The sequence below is a fragment of the Ursus americanus genome, chromosome 8, assembly GCF_024610735.1.
Source record: "Ursus americanus isolate L20-20 chromosome 8, mUrsAme1.1.p, whole genome shotgun sequence".
NCBI classification, from domain to species: domain Eukaryota; kingdom Metazoa; phylum Chordata; class Mammalia; order Carnivora; family Ursidae; genus Ursus; species Ursus americanus.
Window position 1 is genome coordinate 52175431 of NC_142134.1, and position 24825 is coordinate 52200255.

At 39.1% G+C, this 24825-nt stretch overlaps 1 protein-coding gene across 4 annotated transcripts in view; it reads left to right on the top strand.

Annotated features, from left to right (window-relative positions):
- Positions 1-24825, top strand: part of SMIM14 (small integral membrane protein 14) — an 81730-nt gene that overhangs the window by 12782 nt on the left and 44123 nt on the right. Inside the window, exon 2 of one of the 4 annotated variants that reach the window (XM_087864200.1) lies at positions 329-488. The exons of the other annotated variants lie outside the window; for them this stretch is intronic. The gene's annotated coding sequence lies outside the window, so the exon portion shown is untranslated. The remainder of the gene's footprint in view (positions 1-328; positions 489-24825) is intronic. 4 annotated transcript variants of the gene reach the window in all.

The window sequence follows — 24825 nt, forward strand, 5'->3', positions numbered from 1 at the left end:
ATTTGGGATTTTCTTTTTTTTTTTAATCCACACAGTGTTATGTTGTAAATTTGTTGGTATTTTCCATTGTAAGTGGTAATTCTTCCACAATGGTCAAATAGTCAACTAAATTGTCTTCTAGAATTACTGCTGGGTTTTTTTCCTTCTTAATTGTTAGGAGGTTTTCCTGGGACCATTTTTAAAATATTGATCCTATCATTTGTAATTCAGACTTTGATGTATAAATAAATATATTTTGTGGTTAGTATGTTTAGAAAATTCTATAAGAAAGAAATTCTTTCATTTTTCTTTCTTTCTTTTTTTAAGATTTTATTTATTTATTTGACAGAGAGAGAGAGAGACAGCCAGAGAGAGAGGGAACACAAGCAGGGGGAGTAGGAGAGGAAGAAGCAGGCTCCCAGCGGAGGAGCCTGATGCGGGGCTCGATCCCATAACGCCGGGATCACTCCCTGAGCCGAAGGCAGCCGCTTAACGACTGAGCCACCCAGGTGCTCTGAAAGAATTTATTTCTTATTTCCTATGTCATAGTATTACCTCTTGTTCTTCTGCTTCCTCTGCCTTCTTTTTTTCTTCTTGCCATCCCAGCTATGGTGTGCATCCAGATGTCTTTGATTCTGGATGTGCCTTGAGAAAACGCCAGTAGCAAAACTAGTCTAGTCCTTGTCTTTTTCCTTTTGTTCTTTTTTTAATGTGTATTTTAAAAATGAATTTTAAAAAAGTGAATTCCCATTTGCCTTTATTTTAAACTCAATTTGACAAAACATCGTATCAACATTAGTAGTTTGTGATATTTACAGTTTCAGGATTTTGATTTTCTTGTTAAAGCTTCCACCAGAGAGTGAGTAGGAGAAAGGAATGGTAAAGTTTTTTTTTTTTTTAAGTTTTTAATTTTAATTCCAGTATAGTAAATATACAGCATTAGGTTAGTTTCAGGTGTACAAGATAGTGATGCAGCAACGCTGTACATTACTCATCATGATAAAGGTCCTCTTCAGGGAAAGGTAAAGTTTTCTAAACTGAGTTTGCAAAGAATGATTACCCCAGATTTAGGGCAGAGGCTGATTTTAGAGGTACCCATTTTGTGCTTCATTATATACTTAGTCATTTCTTGTTGATGATGGGATTTGGTTCATTCTGTAAATACATTCACTTTTTTTTTTTAGAGAGGGAGAGAGGGAGGTGGGGAAGTGGCAGAGGAGAGAGAGAATCTTAAGCAGTCTTCTTGCCCAACATGGGGCTTGATCTTACAACCCTGAAATCATGACCGGAGTCAAAATCAAGAGTCGGATGCTTAACCAACTGAGCCACCCAGGTGTCCCACCCTTTTATTATATATTAACTCTAGCCAACAAATTTAATGATGACAAAGGGTCAGATAGAGGGTTAAGAAAATTTAGCATATCCAGTCCAAGAGAAAATTTAGATGCAGTTAATTTGTTCCTAGAGCTATGGTTCTGGTAGGGGGAAGAACAAGAAGCTTACTGTATGGTATTCTTTTTTTTTTTTTTAAAGATTTTATTTATTTATTTATTTGACAGAGATAGGAACAGCCAGCGAGAGAGGGAACACAAGCAGGGGGAGTGGGAGAGGAAGAAGCAGGCTCATAGTGGAGGAGCCTGATGTGGGGCTCGATCCCATAACGCCGGGATCACGCCCTGAGCCAAAGGCAGACGCTTAACCGCTGTGCCACCCAGGCGCCCCAAACTGTATGGTATTCTTTTAAAAAGTTAATATTTTTTGAATAGTTCAGAAGCCACAAAATGGTATACAGTGAAGTGTTCTTACTACTACTGCCCCCAAGCCACTTATGCCCCCTTTCCAGAGGCAACCAATTATATAATTATTTTTAAATAAATTCTTAAGGTTTTAGATCATTTGCAAACATCTCTCTATAGATAAAAATTTATATTTAAGTTATTAATGTGTGGGAGTTTTGGCATCAGTCTTTATTATTTTGGGTAGAATCATTTGTTTAATGTATGGATGAATGTTTACCTATATATAAAAATTTACATACCCTTATGTAAATACATAATTGATTCAAGCAGTAAACTGTAGTATAGAAACTTAAAAAACGAGAAGAGAAAACGTCATCTGATCACCTAAAAAGAACCAGTACAATCGTTTTATGGTAGCATAATTCCTCCCTGTGTTTAAATTCTGGGCATATAGTAATTCTATGTACTTTTTCCCCTTAACCACAAAAATTTCACATTGAGCATACTGGATTTCTGACTCATTTCTTATGAGGGAAATGAATTTTTAGTAATATTGCTTTTGGAAGCAGGGCAGGGAACTAACCTTTATTGAAGACGAGAGAAAACTAGAGATTGGCAACAAAGTAGGGAGGTTAAATAAGGGTACATATTTTTATAATGCAGGCTTGAGAAAAATAAAAAATCAAGTTGCAGTAATTCTGAGTTCTTAGACCTGGTTGCTTTGCTTCTTTTTTCTTTTCTTTTCTTTTCTTTTTTTTCTTTTCTTTTCCCCATCTTCCTCCTCCCCTCCCCTCCCCTTACCCCTTTTGCTCTTCTCCTCCTCCTCTCTGTCCCCCCACACCTATTGTGGGGCTTGAACTCATGACCCCAAGATTAGGAGTCATATGCTCTACTGACTGAGCCAGCCAGGTGCCTGCCCCCTTTCTCCCCCTGCCATTTTTTAAGGAATGAATATGAGATGTATAGGGGATAAGTTGCCATTTTGTTATGTTTTGATGTAGGTACCAGGAGGATTTATTTAAAAAAGGAAAGGAAAAGATCTTTCCAAGTCATGCGTTCAGTTTATGTTGGGACCGCAATGGAGCAGGGGCAGCAGAGGCTAGAGACTTCAAGTTATAAAATGTAAAGGGGTTGAATGCTTGCTTGGAAGGTCAGAAATGCCTAATGCGTAGTATTCTACCTAAGTAAAAATTAATTTATTAGCCTCTTGGTAGAATTACAGGGAGGGCACCCCGAAAAGTTTCTGGAGAGCAATGGATAATTGTGCAATTAATAGTACATTGCCCAGTATTGCTAATTTAAGGTAAATAGAATGTTAGTAATAATCTATTTCTTTTTATCATTTGCAAGGGCTCTCCTAGGATCACCTGGAAGTAGTGTGTCTGCTTTGTCTTTTGTGGTCTGTGATAGTTTTGTGTGCTTTCCTTGTTTTTTGATGTCGTTGACAGTTTTGAGGAGTATTGGTTAGGTATTTTGTAGAATTCCTCTCAATTTGGGTTTGATGATTTTTCTCATGATTAGACTTAATGTGATGTTTTGGGGGAAGAATACCACACAGGTGAACTGCCTTTCTTATCACATCTTATTAAAGGGTACATGATAGCAGTGTGATTTATTTATTTTTATATATTTTTTAAGATTTTATTTATTTATTTGTCAGAGGGAGAGAGAGAGCACAAGCAGGGGGGAGCAGCAGGCAGAGGGAGAAGCAGGCTCCCTGCTGAGCAAGGAGCCCGATGCAGGTCTTGATCCCAGGACCCTGGGATCATGACCTGAGCCAAAGGCAGATGCTTAACCAACTGAGCCACCCAGGTGTCCACAACGTGATTTATCACTAATGATGTATACTTTGATCTTTTGGTCAAGGTAGTATTTGCTAGGTTTCACCACTTAAAGTCACCTTCTTTTTCTGTATTCTACCCTTTAGAAGTAAGTCACTAAGTCTAGTCCACATTCAAGGTCAGAGGAGAGTTAAGCTTTACCTCTTAAAGGGGTTAAATCTACTTAAATTATTTTGAATTCTGTGTGGAAGATTTATTCCTTTCCATCCTTCTGCTATCCCCCTTCTGTTGGAGTATTTAAAAATAAACCACAAATAACACACGTCATCGATAGGAATGTTTTTGTAGTCCTTTTTTTTTTTTTAGGTTTATTTATTTTTTAGTAACTCTACACCCAGTGTGGGGCCCAAACTCACAGCCTCTAGATCTAGAGTTCAAGAGTTGCATGTTCTAAGACTGAGCCAGCCAGGCACCCCTATAGTTCTTGATACATATTGTCAAATTACTTTTCAGAAGTGTTGTAGCAGTGAACTGCAGGACTAGCAGTGTATGAGTGAACTTTCAGTGTACTCTTGTACTTTCTGTGTTTTGTTTTTTAAGTGAAAGTTCACATTAATTTGCATGTATTTGATGACTTAGTTAAGGTGACTTTTTTTTTTTTTGAAGTAAACCCTACCCCCCAGTTTGGGGCTTGAACTAAAGATCAAGAGTTGCATGCTTTACAGACTGAGCCAGCCAGGTGCCCCAGGGTGACTTTTTGTTTGTTTGTTAATTATCTATAGTGACTCTTTTGGGAACTATCTTTTCTCTTGGGCTTTACCTATTCCAAAAATTTTTTAGAGACTCTCTTGGCTATTTTAGCTCTTTTGTCTCTTAGAAACTTAAGAGATTTATCTACCATTTTGCTTACTAGCCCCTAATTTTTAATGATCTTCTGGGTTTTGTCTTTTATTTAGATTTCATGACCACATCTTTCTCAGTCCTGTTGTATTTTTAAAAATTTTGTCCTGTTTCTGTTATATTTACCTATTCTTAGGAAATTTGCTATCCATTGGTAAAGCAAGAAGCAAACAGTTCAAGGCTATTTATAGGTAAAGGTCATGTAACTGTAGCTCCATTCCAACTTAATGTGAGAACTATTGTAGGTTAATTTAGTATGTGACTAGATTATTTCCTTTAAAAATTCATGACTGAGTCTCCCAACCATTTTGTGTTAAAAGCACTTTTGAAATATTTACTGTTTTTCAGTGTGTTATAAAAATTGCTAACTCATTTGAAAATGACTTCTATAACCTTGAAACCTATGTTAACATTTTATTACGTTTTGGAAATTTTTGTTATTCCTAGGTATTTGTAAAATTACCTCTTTTAAAGGAATTTAGAATATAATAGTTTCTTGAAAGGATCTAACTAAACCAAATATTTTCTTCTGTGAGAGGAACCAAAATGAAAACTCACATACACATACTAACATAGAAATGCTTTCCTCCCTGAATCTTTAATGACTTGGAAGACATTTTTTTCCTTCATGTGAGTCCTTAACTTCTATAGCAACAAAAAATAGCTCCAAAATGAAAAAGAGCTTAAGTAAAATTATCAAAAGAAAATCTAAGGTTTATTATTGCCCTTCGGTTCTGTCAGCATGTCCCTGGAAGAAATCAGTGTGTTAGTTAAAACATTAAAGAAAACTAAAATACTTTCCAAATATTATTTCATATTGTCATTGGATGTTATTTTCAATAACTGTCTTAGGATTTTAGATCTATTTGAGAGAGAGAGAGCAAGTGAGAAAGAGAGAGCATGAGGTGCGAGGAGGGGCAGGGGGAGAGGGAGAAGCAGACTCCCTGCTGAGGAGGGAGCCTGATAGAGGGCTCGATCCCAGGACTCCAGAATTATGACTGAGCTGAAGGCAGACGCTTAACTGACTGAGTCACCCAGGTGCCCCTAGATCTGTTTTTTATGGTTTGTAATTTTATTAACTCTTTAGCTAATAGTCTAAGATAGATAAATATTTAAATAGAAAAATATGTAAAAATAGACCCTTGTGAATCTGGCTTTGAAACCACCTCTTAGAAGGAAGAGAAGCAAATAACCTATAAAAAGTTCTTAATCTTACTATAACAATGGATTAATACTAAATAATAAGCTGTAATAAATATAATAAAAAGCAACTATGAAGAGCTGCTAAAATCGGTAAGATGAAAGTTTGAAAAAGAAGAAATATAAATGCCAATAAACTTGAAAAGATATGCAGCCGTATTGGAATTAGGAAATAAAAACAATGAGATATATTTTTGGGACCCGACATTCTGGCACAGATATTTTTTAGTGTAATATATTATTGTACTATCAGTGATAGTAATACTGTATGTAATTACTATGTTATACAACTAGTAATACGTACTGTGTGCTGTTGATAGAATTAGAATTGGCAAAGACTTTTTGTGAATGACCTTAGGCCTAGCTATTTAATTTTTTTTGTATTCAGGTAGATAAATCTCTTAAGTTTCTAAGAGACAAAAGAGCTAAAATAGCCAAGAGAGTCTCTAAAAAATTTTTGGAATAGGTAAAGCCCAAGAGAAAAGATAGTTCCCAAAAGAATCACTATAGCTAATTAACAAACAAACAAAAATACGGGCACAAAGATGGTTTTTGCAGTATTATATTAATAAAAAAGTTGGGAAGTCCATGGGGTGCCTGGCTGGCTCAGTTGGTAGAGTATGCAACTCTTGATCTCGGGGTCATGAGTTTGTGCACCCCGTTGGAAACAGAGTTTACTTAAAAAAAACATTGGCAAGTCCCTAAGTAACCTCTACTAAAAGAGTGCTAAAATTGCATGTTCATGTTTTTGGAGTATTATGTAGCCATGAAAAAGAATGAAGTAGAGCTTTATATATTGAAAGGTCTGAAGGGTTTTTTTTTTTCTTTTTAAGATTTTATTTATGTGAAAGAGAGAGAGAGCATGGGGAGGGGAAGGGGCAGAGGGAGAAGCAGACTGCCCGCTCATCAGGGAACCCCATGCGGGGCTCAATCCCAGGATGCTGGGATCATGACCTGAGCCAAAGGCAGGTGCTTAACCGACTGAGCCACCCAGGCGCCCCGGTCTGAAGGTTTTGTATGCTACAAAAAGACAAGTTGCGGAATATGTATGACATGATCTGTAAGATCCACTAAAATGATACATGTAGATACATATTTATAAGGCTGTACATACGTAGGAAAAGACCTGAAATAATTCACACCAGACTATCGGGTGGGTGGTACCCCTGGGGGAAGGGTGGAGACTTGGGAAGGAAGGAATGGGAAAGTTGACATTTTCCGTTTTATTCTGTATACTTCTGGATATGCCACTGATACCAAGTGATCTGATAAAAATATGTAACACTGATACCGTTGCTGTTTTATGATTTGCTATTAAGAATGTTTAACCTCATGAAGAACCACTTCTAAGGGGTGCCTGGGTGGCTGAATCAATTAAGCATCTGCCTTTGGCTCAGGTCATGATCCCGGAGTCCCAGGATCAAGCCCTGCATAGGGCTCCCTGCTCAGCAGGGAGTCTGCTTCTGCCTCTGCCCTTACCCCACTCATGCTCTCCTCTCTCAAATAAATAAATAAAATCTTAAAAAAAAAAAACAAACCACTTTTAAGAAGTTTATTTCCCAAGGAATCAATCCTTTATGTAAGCATGTAATTCAATGGCAGAATTCTAGAAAATAGGGTAGTGAAACTACAATATCTACTTTTTCACCTTTTCCAAAGTTATAAGTAGGCGATTAAATTTGGCTTCCTGAAGGTGAAATAAGGTAAATTAAACCCACCCAGCATAAGCTGGAGTGTTTAAGGTTCTAACAGCGGATAATAAACTGGTTAACAGCCCTGGAAAGTTCCGTCAGCATATAGAAACGGGATGACTCAACTGACTTATCACAGCTGAACTCCACCTGGAAAGGTCTGCTAGTTGGAGTGGAAGGAGGAAATGACCTGGATCTGAGGGATATGGGGGATTGCATTTGCCCTTCCAACATACAGAGTGTATCCTTTGACTTCTTTTCTATGATAGGGGTTGTTTAGGAGAGGATGGTTTGAGAGCTTTAGTTGTGTGCACTGTTTTGTCCTTTATGCGGCATAAAAAGCAACTTATAAACTGTTGGTTAATTTATGCCCACAGTTAGATTGCTGTTGCAAATATTAATTGTAATAGGATATATAAATTAAATTATATATAAAATAATATATAAATTAAATGCTTATTATCAAAAATTTCAAAATATGGAAAAGAATTGTATAGGAACTGTCTAGTAGCTGTCAGCCAACTTCAGTAATTACCAACGAATGGCTTATTTTATCTGTTTTATCTGTGCCCACATTTAATTCCTTTCTTCCTCCCCTGGATTATTTTGGATTTTGAATTTTTTCAGTGTATTGTTTATATTTCATGACTTAGGCTTTTATGACCAATTGCAATAAAGCTGGTTGTCTTTAAGAGTCAAGTCCATGACTTTGGTGTTCTTTAGCATTGTTCTCGTATTAGGGACATTGAGGAGGTGAACAACAACTCTGAAACAAGGACATCAAAGCCATTGTTTTAATACTCGCAGGTATTTGTTAAATACCCTGCTGTACCCTGAAATAAATTCTAGGTATTTGTAAAACTCCCCAAATAAATTCTGATATACCAAAATTCTGATTTAGTAACCCAGTTCTGTCTTGCCCATAATAGAGCAGCTTCTTAATGTCTCTGGACACGTGAGATTTAAATGTGAGGTGGGATTGGTTAAGTTTTTTGCTCTAGTCCTTAGCTGCTGGTATGCTTGACGCTTGTTCTGAGGTCCTCGCCAAAAAAGAACTGTTTCCATTCTGTTTAAAAAAAAAACAAAAAAACAAAAACCCAAGTAATTTTAAAGTGGAAACTACTAACTGAAAACTGCATAGTGCTTAAAATAGCTCAAGTTTATGTGAAGAAAGTTCCACAGAAGCATAGCACTATTGAAGACTGTCCAATGTATAAATACATTTCCTCATTTTACTGGAGGCTGATTAATACTGGCATATCTTTTGAAATTCTAGTTGATTTGGGATGCCTGACTAGCTCAGTCATTTAGGCATGGGCCTTCAGCTCAGGTCTAGGATCAAGTCCCACATCCGGCTGCCTTGCTCAGTTGGGAGCCTGCTTCGCCCTCTGCCTGCCGCTTCCCTGGCTTGTGCTCGCTCTCTTCTCTCTCTGACAAACAAGTAAAATCTTAAAAAAAAAAAAAAGAAAATTCTAGTTGATTTACATGCTTCTGGCATATATAGATAACAGGGAAAATAAACGTCAGAGATTCAGCAAATATTTATTCATTGCTGTGGCTTAAGCAGCGAAGGAAGTGTTTGGAGACAGAATGATGACTAAGTTAGGTTCCTGCCCTCAAGAAGCTGTGGACTTTTTGGAGGTGGAGGGTGATGGCAGTATTGGTGGAATCTAGTTTTATTAATCAAATGGATTTTAAGAAAAGACTTAAAAATAGCTGTGTTTTGCAATTTTTATGGGTGATAGAAACAAGTCTCCCTTTATAAAGGCAATTCGTTAGTTAGCATTTCTGTGTTCAGAGGCTACAGAACTGGGTAGGTATTAGGCATTTTAGTATTTGAATTTCATTTTAAAAAATCTCATAATATCTTTTAATTTCAGCTGATGCTTTATTGGCCTGGGGAGGCACAGATAGGAAGGAAGGGCCAGTATTTGTAAATGGAGATTCGCTTATGGATTTGGAAAGACAGGTGAGAAACAGGCTTTCAAGGGTGAATTTTATCTGCCTGTAAGAGTGGGATTTATTTATTTTCAGGGTCTTCTGTATTGGATATGTACAGTAAGTTCTTTGACAGGAAGGCTAATCATTTTTTTAAAAAATTGGGCTCAGACAAAACTGTGAAGTAGGCAGAGTTTGTATTTGGTATTTCGTACCTTCTGGAAGAGTTAGGCTCTCCAGCTTAGATGGCCTGTGACTGGCTCCTCTTCCTCTACCTACCTCCCCTTAGCTCAGGCATACAGATCTCTGAAGATACTAGATGGCAAGTAGGTTTGCCCTGACTGTTCTGAAACTTGATTTCACCTCAGTCTATCTTGGATATTTCCCCAGATCATTACAAAGAAATTTGCCTCATTCTTTTTTTTGTTGTTGTTGAAGATTTTATTTATTTATTTGAGCGATAGAGCAAGCACGAGGAGGGGAAGGACAGAGGAAGAAGGATAAGATGACTCCCCGCTGAGCTCTGAGCCAGCTGCGAGGCTCTGTCCCAGGACCCTAAGACCATGACCTGAACCGAAATCAGACACTTAACTGACTAAGCCACACAGGTGCCCCATGCCTCATTGTTTTCAACAGCTGTGTAGGATTTCATGTACTCATACTATCATTTATTTAATTAGAACCATAAGGATGAAGGATATACACTTTGCTTTATCATTTTTTTGCTTTCATAAACACTGAACATCTTTATACAACAACATTACATGATTATTTGGGTATGGATATCCAAGTTAACTAGATAAATTAATTTTTACCAATCTTTGGATACATGAAAGTGATAATTGGATTTGCACCTCTTATATTTTTTGTTTATTGGCTCTGTATTTTCCTGTGAACATGATCTTTGCTCATTTTTTGTAAGGTTGCCATTTCTATATTGATTTTTTGGAGTTCACTGTAAATTAAGGAAATTAACCAGATATGTGTTGCAAGTGTTTTTCCACATTCTTTGTCTTTTTATTTACAATATATTTTTGGTTTATAGAAACTTTTATAATTTTTGGCTGTCAAATTTATTGGTCCTGTATAGTTTCTTTGATTTATGTTGCTTTGCAAGTATTCCAGTAGTCTTCTTGTAGTTATACATTTGTGACTTTTAAAAATTAAGCTTCTGTATTTTAAAATTCTTAATATATGAGTACGCATTCATTATAAGAAGTGTTTAAAAACTGAAAAGTGAAAGTCTGTCTTAAAATTATATTCTTTTCCCTAGAGCTAACCACTTACTAAGTTGGATGTATATTTTTCCAGTCTTTTATGTGTGCATTATACTTCAATTAAAAAAAAAAGGTTATCTTACCATTTATTAAGTAGTTGATGGTTGAAAGTGGCACCTTTATTAGTATCCTAAATTCCCCTTAAAAATCATGGGTCAGTTTGTGGGTATTCTATTCTGATCCATTGCTCTAGTTGCTTTAGTTGACCATTTCTTAGTGTGCCTTTATTTTAAAAAGTTAAATCACTGGGACGCCTGGGGGGCTCAGTCGATTAAGCAGCTGCCTTCTGCTCAGGTCATGATCCCAGGGTCCTGGGATTGAGTCCCTGCATCCGGTTTCTTGCTCAGTGGGGAGTCTGCCTCTCCATTTGCCTGCCGCTTCCCCTGCTTGCGCTCGCTCGCTCTCTGACAAATAAATAAAATATTAAAAAAAAAAAGTTAAATCACTAACACATCTTTGTTTTGGTGTAAGGAATGAGGGTGAGGAGCCAGCTGTGCCCTACATAATTTATGGAATAATTTCTCTTCCCCCCAGTGATTTAATATGCTGTCATCAAACCTAGATAATTCTAGAAAGGATAGAAAGGACACCATTATTTCTGACCTATTGAAAGACCATTTTGATTAGGCTTCTATATTGACTAGCTTTCTTCCTATCAGTTTTCCATAATGCAGCCAAGGTGATCTTTTCTAAACATAGCCTTTATAGGCTTCACATTGCTATTTGGATGAAGACCTAATCTTGAACATGGCCTAGAAGACCCCGTGTGGCCCATTCCTTTGACCTCTCTGGTCTCATTTCCAACGACTCTTCTTGTTCTGGATTCCAGTGTATTGTGGCTTTCATTGAGTTCCTCCACCATGTCAATGCTCTTACTTGCTCCAGGGTCTTTACACTCCTATTCCTTTTGTGTCTGGAATGCCCTCCAGACCCCAGTCCTCACACCTTCTACTTCTATCTTGCCCTATTGTATTCCATCATATCCTTCCACTTTCAACTCAAAGTTAACTTCTTGATAAAATCTTCCCTGATTCCCTAGGTAAGTTTAGAAACTGTATGTGTTCTCTACGCACCATTTTTCTTTTTTTAAAAGAAATAATTTAATCTCTCCCCCAACGTGGCGCTTGAACTCATGACTCCAAGATCAAGAGGCGCACATTCTTCAGACTGAGCCAGCCAGATGCCCCACTTTTTTTTTAGTAACAGCCTTTTTGAGACATAATTCACATGCCGTATGATGCATCATTCAAAGTATAAAATGAGTGGTTTTTAGTATATTCATGGAGTTGTGTGACCATCACCATAATCAATTTTAGAACATTTTCTTTTCTTTTTTTTTTTTTTTAATGATTTTTTATTATATTATGTCACCATACAGTACATCCCCGGTTTCCGATGTAAGGCTTGATGATTCATTAGTTGTGTATAACACCCAGTGCACCATGCAATACGTGCCCTCCTTACTACCCATCACCGGCCTATCCCATTCCCCCACCCCCCTCCCCTCTGAAGTCCTCAGTTTGTTTCTCATAGTCCATAGTCTCTCATGTTTCATTCCCCCTTCTGATTACCCCCCCTTTCTTTATCCCTTTCTTCCCCTACCGATCATCCTAGTTCTTATGTTCCATAGATGAGAGAAATCATATGATAGTTGTCTTTCTCTGCTTGACTTATTTCACTTAGCATTATCTCCTCCAGTGCTGTCCATGTTGTAGCAAATGTTGAGAACTCGTTCTTTCTGATAGCTGAGTAATATTCCATTGTATATATGGACCACAACTTCTTAATCCAGTCATCTGTTGCAGGGCATCTCGGCTCCTTCCACGATTTAGCTATTGTGGACATTGCTGCTATGAACATTGGGGTGCATATGGCCCTTCTCTTCACTACGTCTGTATCTTTGGGGTAAACACCCAGTAGTGCAATGGCTGGATCATAGGGTAGCTCAATTTGTAACTTTTTAAGGGACCTCCACACTGTTTTCCAGAGTGGCTGTACCAACTTGCATTCCCACCAACAATGTAGGAGGGATCCCCTTTCTCCACATCCTCTCCAACAATTGTTGTTTCTTGCCTTGTCTATTTTTGCCATTCTAACTGGCGTAAGGTGGTATCTCAGTGTGGTTTTGATTTGAATTTCCTTGATGGCTAATGATTTTGAACATTTTTTCATGTGTCTGTTAGCCATTTGTATGTCTTCATTGGAAAAGTGTCTGTTCATATCTTCTGCCCATTTTTTGATTTGTTTATTTGTTTCTCGTGTATTGAGTTTGAGAAGTTCTTTGTAGATCTTGGATACCAGTCCTTTATCTGTAGTGTCATTTGCAAATATATTCTCCCATTCCGTGGGCTGCCTCTTAGTTTTTCTGACTGTTTCCTTGGCTGTGCAGAAACTTTTAATCTTGATGAAGTCCCATAAATTCATTTTATCTTTTGTTTCTCTTGCCTTTGGGGATGTGTCATGAAAAAGGTTGCTTTGGCCGATGTCGTAGAGGTTGCTGCCTATGTTCTCCTCTAGAATTTTGATGGATTCCTGTCTCACATCGAGGTCTTTCATCCATTTGGAGTTTATTTTTGTGTATGGTGTGAGATAGTGGTCAAGTTTCATTCTCTTGCATGTAACTGTCCAATTTTCCCAGCACCATTTATTGAAGAGACTGTCTTTTTCCCACCGGATGTTTTTTCCTGCTTTATCAAAGATTAGTTGCCCAAAGAGCCGAGGGTCCATTTCTGGGCTCTCTGTTCTGTTCCATTGGTCTATGTGTCTGTTTTTGTGCCAGTACCATGCTGTCTTTGTGATCACAGCTTTGTAGTACAGCTCGAAATCCGGCATTGTGATGCCCCCAGCTTTGTTTTTCCTTTTCAACAGTTCCTTGGAGATTCGGGGCCTTTTCTGTTTCCATACAAATTTAAGGACTGTTTGTTCCAGTTCTTTGAAAAATGTCCTTGGTATTTTGATGGGATAGCATTGAAAGTGTAGATTGCTCTGGGTAGCATGGACATTTTAACTATGTTAATTCTTCCGATCCATGAGCATGGAATATCTTTCCATCTTTTTATGTCTTCCTCAATGTCTTTCAAGAGTGATTTATAGTTTCTAGAATATAGGTCCTTTACGTCTCTGGTTAAGTTAATTCCAAGGTAACGTATGGTTTTTGGTGCTATTGTAAATGGGATGGATTCCCTAATTTCTCTTTCTTCGGTCTCGTTATTCGTGTATAGAAATGCAACTGATTTCTGAGCATTTATTTTGTATCCTGCCACGTTACTGAATTGCTCTATAACTTCTAATAGTTTGGGAGTGGCTTCTTTTGGGTTTTCCATATAGAGTATCATGTCATCTGCAAAGAGAGACATTTTGACTTCTTCTTTGCCAATTTGAATACCTTTGATCCCTTTTTGTCGTCTGATTGCTGTTGCAAGGACTTCTAGTACTATGTTGAATAATAGTGGCGAGAGTGGGCATCCTTGTCGAGTTCCTGATCTTAAGGGAAAGGCTTCCAGCTTTTCCCTATTGAGAATAATATTTGCAGTAGGCTTTTCATAGATTGCTTTTATGAGATTGAGAAATGTACCTTCTATTCCTACACTCTGAAGGGTTTTAATCAGGAAAGGATGCTGTATTTTGTCAAATGCTTTTTCAGCATCGATTGAGAGGATCATATGGTTCCTGAGTCTTTTCTTGTTGATATGATGTATCACGCTGATTGATTTGCGAATATTGAACCATGCTTGCATCCCAGGTATGAATCCCACTTGATCGTGATGGATAATCCTTTTAATGTACTGTTGGATTCTATTAGCAAGTATCTTGTTGAGGATTTTGGCGTCCATATTCATTAGGGAAATCGGTCTGTAATTCTCCTTTTTGATGGGGTCTTTGCCTGGTTTGGGGATCAAGGTAATATTGGCCTCATAGAAAGAGTTTGGTAGCTTTCCTTCTGTTTCTATTTTTTGAAATAGCTTTAGGAGAATAGGTATTATTTCTTCTTTGAATGTTTGGTAGAATTCCCCAGGAAAACCATCCGGGCCTGGAGTTTTGTTATTTGGAAGGTTGTTTATCACTGACTCAATTTCTTCATAATTAATTGGCCTGTTTAAGGAATCAATTTCTTCCGGTTTCAGTCTTGGTAGTTTATAGGTTTCCAGGTAGGATTCCATCTCTTCCAGATTGCTTAGTTTATTGGCATATAGCTGTTGATAAAAATTTCTAATAATCCTTCCAATTTCAATGGTGCTCGTCATGACCTCTCCTTTTTCATTCATAATTTTAATAATCTGGGTCCTTTCTCTTTTCTTTTGGATAAGTCTTGCCAGTGGTCTGTCAATTTTATTGATTCTTTCAAAGAACCAGCTTCTAGTCCTGTTGATCTGCTCTACTGTACTTCTGGTTTCTGCTTGATTGATTTCAGCTCTAATTTTGGTCAGCTGCTTCCTTGTGCGTGGATTAGGCCTGTCCCTCTGTTGCTGTTCCAGCTTCTTGAGGTGAGAATATAAAAACTGCATTTTAGATTTTTCTATTCTTTTGAGTGAGGCTTGGATGGCTATGTATTTCCCCCTTAGGACTGCCTTTGCAGTATCCCATAGGTTTTGGACTGTTGTATTTTCATTCTCATTGGTCTCCATAAATTGTTTAATTTGATTTTTGATTTCCTGGTTTATCGAGTCATTCCTGAGCAGGATGGTTCTTAGTCTCCAAGTGTTTGAGTTTCTTCCAAATTTTTCCTTGTGGTTGAGTTCCAATTTCAGAGCGTTGTGGTCTGAGAATATGCAGGGGATAATTTCAATCTTTTGGTATCGGTTGAGACCTGTTTTGTGTCCCAGAACATGGTCTATTCTTGAGAATGTTCCATGGGCATTAGAATAGAATGAGTATTCTTTGGTTCTGGGGTGTAGTGTTCTATATATATCTATGAGGTCCAACTCGTCGAGTATGGCATTCAAAGCCTTTGATTCTTTGCTTAGTTTTTGCCAGGGTATTCTGTCTATTTCTGATAGTGGAGTGTTGAGGTCCCCTACTATTAATGTATTTTTATTTATATGTCTCTTTATTCTGGTTAAGAGTTGGCTTGTGTATCTTGCTGCTCCCCTGTTGGGGGCATATATATTTATAATTGTCATATCCACTTGTTGAATACTTCCCTTAAGAATAATATAGTGCCCTTCTGCGTCTCTAACTATAGTCTGTAGTTTAAAATCCAATTTATCTGATATGAGAATTGCTACCCCAGCTTTCTTTTGAGGTCCATTTGCGTGAAAGATGGTACTCCATCCCCTTACTCTCAGTCTGAATGCATCTTTGGGTTTGAAATGAGTCTCTTGTAGACAGCAAATGGATGGGTCATTTCTTTTTATCCAATCTGCAACCCTGTGGCATTTTATGGGATGGTTCAAACCATTTACATTAAGACTGATTACTGAGAGATATGATTTTAATGTTGCCATGTTGCCAGTAAAGTCTTTGTTTGTATTGGCTGTGACTTTCTGTTCTGTATCACTCTTGGGGCCTTTTTACTTTTATAGAACCCCCTGTAATATCTCCTGTAGGGCTGGTTTCGTGGTTACAAAATTGGTTAGTGACTGGCGATTCTGAAATGTCTTTATTTCTCCATCAATTCTGAATGACAGCCTTGCTGGATAAAGGATCCTTGGCTGCATGTTTTTCTCTGAAAGAGCTTTAAATATGCTCCCCCAACCCTTTCTCTCATTCCAGGTCTGTGTAGACAGGTCTGACGTAATTCTGATGCTTTTGCCTTGGTATGTGAGAAATTTCTTTGCCCTGGCCGCTTTCAATACTGTATCCTTGCATCTAATATTTGCAAAATGCACTATGACATGACGTGGCGTAGGTTTGTCACGGTTGAGCTTGGGAGGGGTCCTCTCTGCCTCTTGGACACGAATGTTTGTTTCCCTTGCTAGATTAGGGAAGTTTTCAGCTACAATTTGTTCAAATATCTCTTCTAGACCTCTGTTTTTCTCCACCCCCTCAGGGATGCCGATGATTCTAACATTGGATCGTTTCATTGAGTCAGTAATCTCCCGTAACCTACATTCGTGGGCGTGGATTTTTTTAAGACCATCTTCTATTTTCATTTTTTCCTCTATTAACCCATCCTCCAATTCACTAACCCGTTCCTCTGCTTCTGCGACCCTGGCCGTCAGAGCCTCTAGTTTTGCCTGCATTTGGCTCATAGAATTTTTAATTTCTGTCAGATTCGCTCTCATTTCTGTCCTTAGGGATTCTATATTCTCAGTAACCTTTTCGTTAATAGTTTTTTCAATTCTACTCATCATTTTGACCATCGTTACTCTGAATTCCATTTCTGATAATTTGGTTACATCCATATCCATTATTTCTGTGGCAGAGGCCACAGACTCACTGTCTTTTCTTTGCTGGGGGGGGGCTTCTCCTTCTTGTCATTCTGATGAAGAGAGGTTGCGGGATTTCCAGAGCCCAAATTATTGACTGGGTCCCAGGCCGTGCCCCTTGTTTTATAGGGATCTTAGGGATGTGGGCTTCTTCTTTAAAGATTTTATTTATTTATTTATGTGGCAGCCAACCAGCGAGAGAGGGAACAGAAGCAGGGGAGTGGGAGAGGAAGAAGCAGGTTCCCAGCGGAGGAGCCCGATGAGGGACTCCTTTCCGGAACGCTGGGATCACGCCCTAAGCCGAAGGCAGGCGCTCAGTGACTGCGCCACCCAGGCGCCTCGGGTTGTGGGCTTCTTGATTTTTCAGCCTGCCTTCTGGGGGAGGGGCCTGCCGCGCCGATACTCAGGCAACCCTGTTTGGGTAGAGTCTCCGTGTCCCCTGCGAGGGGGGATGGGGATGGGCACTCCCTGAGCCGGTATTTCCAGGCTTTTGTTCTCTGGCGGCTTTCCCTGGCGGTTTGCTGTGCCTCTTCTGAGAGTCAGAGCAGCAGCGGCCAAATTTCAGCCTCTGTCACGGAACAGAAGGATTGCGGCCCGTTCTCTACTAATGTTCTGGCCACTTTAACTCTGTTTCTGTTGGTGCTGCTCAACCCTGCAGCATCCCGGGATGTGCGCCCCACACCCGGCGTCCCAGCCCTCACTTCCAGGGCCGGCGCATCTCTGTCCTTTGTGTTTCTAATGCCGCCAACCGCCAGCCGCCCCACGCGCGCTCCCGGATCTCCTGGTCTCAGTCTGGATCCAGTGAGCGCACCGGGATTCCGGTGATCCACGAGATGCCTGGTGGCGCGCGCACCCGGCTCACGGTCTCAGTCTGCTGTTTTGCGGGTGCCGTCCGCTAGCCCCGCCCGCTCTCCCGTGCAAGTGGCTACTGCTTCCCGGCGCCCGAATGCGGCGGCTCCCTCCCCCTTCCGTTTATCTTCCGATATCTGTGCACAGTTTCATGGCTCCCCGCTTCGTACCTCAATACTCAGCGCTGGAGATGTTCATTTGTAGAGATCCAGATGCGTCTTCCTGCGTCTCAGGCTGGTTCCGTGGTTGTTTAGGCTGGTCTGGTACCTATCCAGCTCGACTCGGAGGACCGGCTGAAAACGGTGTCTCCTACTTCTCCGCCATCTTAACTCTCTCAATTTTAGAACATTTTCTTAACCCCAGAAGAAAGCAGGTACCAGTTAGCAGTTAGTCCCCATTTCTTCCCAAGCCCTCTAGTCCTAGACGACCAGAATGTTTTTTTTAATTGGGTAAAATATATAATATATATAATATAACAGATTTTGTTTTTTTTTTTTTAAGATTTTTTTATTTATTTGACAGAGAGATAGCCAGCGAGAGAGGGGACACAAGCCGGAGAGGGGGGTGGAAGAGGAAGAAGCAGGCTCCCAGCGGAGCAGGGAGCCCGATGCAGGGCTCGATCCCAGGACCCTGGGATCACGCCCTGAGCTGAAGGCAGACGTGTAACGACTGAGCCACCCAGGCGCCCCCAGATTTTGCTATTTTAACCATTGTGTCAAGTTTACAATTCAGTCGCACTAATTACCTTCACAGTGTTGTACAATTATCACTGCTATGTATTTCCAAAACTTTTTTATCACCCCAAACAGAAATTCTGTATTCGTTAAGCAATGACTCTCCATTCCCTTCTTCCCTATCCTCTGGAAACCACCATTCTACTTTCTGTCTGTATGAATTTTCTTGTTCTAGATATTTCATGGAAGTGGAATCATACAATATTTGTCCTTTTGTGTCTGACTTATTTAGCATAATGTTTTCACAGCCTAATCATGTGTCATATTTCCATTCCTTTTTATGGCTGAATAATATCCCATTGCATGCATATACCACATTCTGTTCCTCCATTTATCGGTTGATGGCCATGTGGATTGTTTCTACCTTTTGGCTATCATGAATAATGCTGTTGTAATTAATATACGAGTATCTGAGTCCATTTTCAAATCTTTGGGGTGTATATCTAGAAGTAGAATTGCTGCATCATTGATAATTCTTTTTTTTTTTTTAAAGATTTTATTCATTTTAGAGCGTAAATGTGAGTGAGGTGGGTGGGCAGAGGGAGAGGGATAGTCAGACTCCATGCTGAGTGCAGAGCCTGATGTGGGGCTTGATCCTCTGACCCTGAGATCGTGACCTGAGCCGAAATTGAGAGTCGGGCACTCAACCGGCTGAGCCACCCAGGCACTCCTGGGTCATTGATAATTCTATGTTTAACTTTTTTTTTTTTTTTTTAAGATTTTATATATTCATTTGAGAGAGAAAGAGAGAGAGCACAAGCAGGAGGAGGGGGAGTGGGAGAGGAGAAGCAGACTCCCCTCTGAGCTGGGAGTCCGACAGGGTCCTTGATCCCAGGACCTGGAGATCATGACCCGAGCTGAAGGCAGACGCTTAACCATCTGAGCCACCCAGGTGCCCCTCTATGTTTAACTTTTTAAGGAACCGCTGAACTGTTTTCTAGAGAGGCTACACCATTTTATGTTCCCACTGGCAATATAGAGGTGTTCTGATTTCTTCACATCATTTACTTTTATTTCTTTGATTATAGTCATCCTAATAGGTATGAAGTGGTATCTCATGGTTTTGATTTTTATTTCCCTGATGATTAATGACATTAAGCATTTTTTCATATGCTTATTGGTCATTGTATATCTTTAGAGAAATATCTGTTCAAGTCCTTTACCCATTTAAAAATTGGGTCATTTTTTTCTTGTTAGAGGGGTTCTTCATATATTCTGGATATTAAACTCTTAACATATATGCAAATATTTTCTCTCATTTTGTGGCTTGTGTTTCCAAAAGTCTTTTGGTCCATTTATCTTTGATAGCATTTACAAGTTTGTATTTATAATTTTAAAAATATTTGGGTTAGGGGTGTGTGGGTGGCTCAGTCAGTTAGGCATCTGCCTTTGGCTCAGGTCGTGATCCCAGGGTGCTGGGATCGAGCCCCACATCAGGCTCTCTGCTCAGTGGGGAGCCTGCTTCTCCCTTTCCCTCTGCCTGCCGCTCCCTTTGCTTGTGTTCTCTCTGACAAATAAATAAATAAATAAAATCTTAGAATTAAAAAAATAAATAAAAAATAAAAAAATGTTTAGGTTAATATATGTCTCGACCATTAGAATGTGAACACTGTTAGGGAAAGACTGTATTGGTTTTTGCTCATTTTTATATTTCAAATGCCTAGTACAGGTGCTAAGTAGTTTTTGAATGAATGAAGTTCCTTTAAGTTAATATATGAATTGTTTCATTGGTCTGTCTCTTCCATCTTAAATACCAGTTGTATTCCATCTTGGCCTCTCACTTGTTAATCTTATTTTTCAAAATCTTCCCAGTTATTTCCTGGCTATTGTTAAGTTACTTTGTGTGCCCCTCCCCCACTCAACATTGGTATCATTTTAGATAACTTTTTTTTCTTTCAGAGGGCTTTCTTAGTAGGTTAAAGGCTTCAAGTTCTCTTCATTAGTTTGGGCTTTTTACAACAAAATACCGGAGACTGGGTGGCTTAGACAACAAACATTGATTTGTCATAGTTCTGAAGTCTGGTAGGTCCATGATCAAGGTGCTGGCAGATGCAATTTCTGATGAGAGCCCTCTTGCTGGTTTGTAGATGGATGCCTTCTTGCTGTATCTTCACATGGTACAGAGAGAGATCATCTTTGTCATGTCTCTTTAAGGACATTAATTCCATTCATAAAGGATCCACTGTCATGATCTAATTACTTCTCAAAGACCCTACCTCCAAAAACCATCAAATTGGGTATTAAGCCTTCAACATACTGTTAAATAACAAAAATTCAACTGAGTAAATTTTATTTTTAAGGTTTAAATTTTTTTTTTAAAGTTTTCTTTCTATAACCAGTGTGGGGCTTGAACTTACAACCCTGAGGTCAAGAGTTGCATGTTCCACTGACTGAGCCAGCCTGGCACCCCTCAACTGAGTAAATTTAAAAATAAAATTAGCTTTATCCAACAATTCATGAATTGGGCAGCATCCTCTAGCAAATAGAAGGGAGCTCTGACGAACTATAGAAAAGGAAAGGTTTTTAAAGACAGAAGGGTAGAAGAGGAAATTATTAGCAAAGAATGCATTGTTTCAGGCAAGAGCACCTTCCATTTTCCTAATGGTCTATCAGGAAGATTATCTCACTAGTGCTAACTAGGTAATTCCATGTTGACTGGTTAAAGGTTGCATTCCTGGGTGGTCCAAACTTTAATTAAGTTGTGTAATAAGTCTTGGTTTGCTGATGTGGAGTTTAGCACAAGTGACTCCATTTTGGCTTATCTCCTTTTTAACAGTTCACTGCTTTTGATGAGACTTGCAGCTTCACTGAGATGTGTGACCAAAATTTAAGGCATTAGTACCACTTTCAGCTCTGAAGTTCTGACCATTTCTGTCCTCCTGTCCTTTTTTTTAAAGATTTTATTTAATTATCAGAGAGAGCACAAGTTGGGGGAGTGGCAGGCAGAGCAGGCAGAGAGAGAAGCATGCTTGCTGCTGAGCAAGGAGCCTGACATGGCACTTGATCCCAGGACCCTGGGATCGTGACCTGAGCCAAAGGCAGCCGCTTAACTGACTGAGCCACCCAGGTGTCCTGGTTTCTGTCCATTTTTGTTTGAGGTATTCACAGATTGTGACTTTTTTTTTTCTTTTTTGCTTAATCTCTGTGATAGGCTACAACTTGAGGTTCACAATTTTTTTTAAAGATTTTATTTTAGGGGTGCCTGGGTGGCTCAGTCAGTTAAGCATCTGGCTTCAGCTCAGGTCATGATCCTGTGGTTCTTGGATCAAGCACAGCGTTGGGCTGCCTGCTTAGCGGGGAGTCTGCTTCTCCCTTTGCCTTTGCCCCTCCCTCTGCTTGTGCTTCCTCTCTCTCTCTCTCCAATAAATAAATAAAATCTTAAAAAAAAAAAAAGATTTTATTTTCAAGTAATCTCCACACCCAACGTGGGGCTTGAACTCACAACCTCAAGATCAAGAATCATGCCCTACCAACTGAGCCAGCCCCTCTTTGTTCCTTTTCTGATGTTCCCATCTTAGGGAGATCATTTGCATGGTGGTTAGCAGCTAGGAACATACATGTAAAGCTTTTGAGAGACTGTAATGTGCCAGAGAGATTATTAGGATTATTATATTCAGGATGATTTCCCAGTGTTCAGAATGCACTTCAGAGCTATGGTTCCCAAGACCAAAACCAATCAAAATCAAGTAAGTCAAAGAAACGCCCTGCTGAAGGAAGTCATTTTTTTTAAGCCAACTGGCTTGCTCAGTGATCTTCCATAACTAAGTTTCAACTTTCCCGGAAATGTTAATCCAGGTGCTGTAGGTAGTGGTGGTCACAGCACAGACACCTCCTTGCTCAGGTAAAAGATAAATAAGGCCTATTCTGGTATCCAAAATAACTGCAAAAAAAAAAAAAAAAAAACCCAAAATATAAAAACCAAAAAAACAAAAAGAACAATTGTAGCCAGACAGTCTAAGGATTTTTGTTGGGCAGCTATTGTGGATTTTGTAATACTTTTAAGAGTTAAGGAGAGGTTTCTGATCGTAGCCTCAGTTAGATTTACTCCTAACCATGGAAGTAGGGCCCTGCCAAGGAAAGTGAATTTGAATCATGAAAGCCTCCTGATAGGTCTTTTCTAACTTGGCAGTGTAAATTCAGGGGAGTTGACCAATGAGGTGTAATAGTTGGGGGCACACTTTGATAACCAAAGAGGCATTGCCAGCTGTCTAGGCATTTATAGGCCTCAGGAGAATGATTACCATAAACAAAAACGGACCCTGTCTGGGCACCAACCATTCCTGTTAAGATAGTACTGTTAATAGATTAATTCAGAGGAGTTATTGTGTTTGCTCGTTCAAGCCACAGGTCAGTTAGGTTTTCTCTTTAGCTTGAAATAAAAAGTTGTTCTGAATTCCATAGGTTACCCCCCGCCCCCCAGCAGTGGCCTGGGAGATATGGATGCTAGCATCATCTTTCCAGGCTAGTACCACAGTAAAGAAAAGAAAGAAGAAAGGGTTTCATGTTTAGTTAAAATATGAATTCTTGATCCAGTGTCTAGGGAGAAACCACCTCCATGTCAGCTAATCTTCCCGGTCACTTTGATTTGGAGGTCTCTGGTGTTTGTATAGGACCAGATGTCAGGTGCCGTTTTTTGTCAGCTGTGGAATGTGTATCCAGGGTTAGAGTCCCTATCATCTGGGTAGTGAGGAGGCCCTGGTATAATCCCTTCCAAGGAGATTCCAGGGGAATCCTTATTCTTAGTGATTCCATATCAAAAGAGTGGGAGAAAACTGTAAACAGTAGCATGGTGTGTCGTAGCCAGATACTTGGAGAACCCTAAAATTCAGGGCCCGGTTCCAATTTACATGCCTTCTTTACCAAGAACACACATCTTAACTTTCCTTGCATAGGCAAGTGTTTCCCTTACTATAGCATATATTAAAGTTTTTAACCTTTAGAAACCTTAGTTGCTAATGAAAGTAAAGAAGTAAACAGTTGTCATTGCATTAGCATCCTGTGGCTTGGCAGACTTTAAATACTTTCTATAATTTCTAGAAACATGCTTTCCCCAAATATCTTTAATTCCTCTATAAAAGGAAGCCAAAAATCGATAAACTTATGTTCAGTAATTAGTGTTTCAATATTTTATCTTATTTGGAAATGATATTTAATGAATTTAACTTATATCATCTAAATTTTTAAAAATTATTAAAAAAAATTTTTTTTTTTTTAGATTTTATTTATTTGAGAGAGAGAGAGAGAGAAGACAGCGCAAGTGGGGAGGTTCAGGGGGAGAGGGAGAAGCAGACTCCCTGCTGAGCAGAGACCTCCCCCCCCCCCAGTGTGAGGCTCGATCCCAGGACCTCAGGACTATGACCCAAGCCAAAGGCAGACACTTAATCGACGAGCCACCCAGGCGCCCCTAAATCATTATCTAAATTAACAGAACTTCAAGGTTTCAGGTTATCAAAAAGATTGGGAGGAAACTAAAATTTACCTGGAAACTTTTTATTTAGTCTTTTTAATTGTTTTTAACAATTATGTTTAGAATATACACAAAAGCCATTAGACATTAGACAGAATCAGCCATTGTTCCAAGCTATTTTTTTGGCTGACACATTTTGTGAGAGATAAATGAACTTACTTGACTGGTACAATAAAAGTTTTATATTTAATCTGATAACCTGAAAGACATGTCTGTTTTAGTTAAATCAGCATACTTTAACTAGCTTTTATACTGAAAATTATCCTAGATCATGTGAATTTGAAAAACATTTGGGTGCATTTCTATTATATTTCTGAGATTTGTAAGTACTTAATAAGCACTTATTTTTAAGCCAGTTAAGCAGTTCTATTTTAAAGTAAGCTCTACGCCCAACATGGGCTTTGAACTCACAACTGGAGATCAGGCGTTGCATGCACTACCAACTGAGCCACCCAGGCCCCCCATGGAGAAGACTTTTTAAGATTTGTATTTGTTGGGGCACCTGGATGGCTCAGTAGGAAGAGCATGTGACTTTTGATGCTTAAGGTCATGAGTTCCAACCCCACATTGGGTGTAGAGATTACTAAAGAAAAAAAAAGGATTTGTATTTGTAGAGACAAAATCTTGAGGTTCTGGCCTAGAGTTTAGACAAGAGCGCCTTATTTGCAATTTGAATTTTATTTTCAGTCTTAGGAATTGGGATGGTCTAGATAAGATTTAATATTTATATCTCAAAGGCACAGGGGAAGAATGCAAGTGCCTCTGAGGACTTCGGTTTTGCAAGGTCAATAAGCCTTTTGAGATAAATAGAGGCTTTGGAATTGGTAATAAAAGGAATAGGTGAACTTTGAATTGCCTCTAGAGCTGCATTTCTAATTTTGCCAAGATTTGTAAAATGTAGA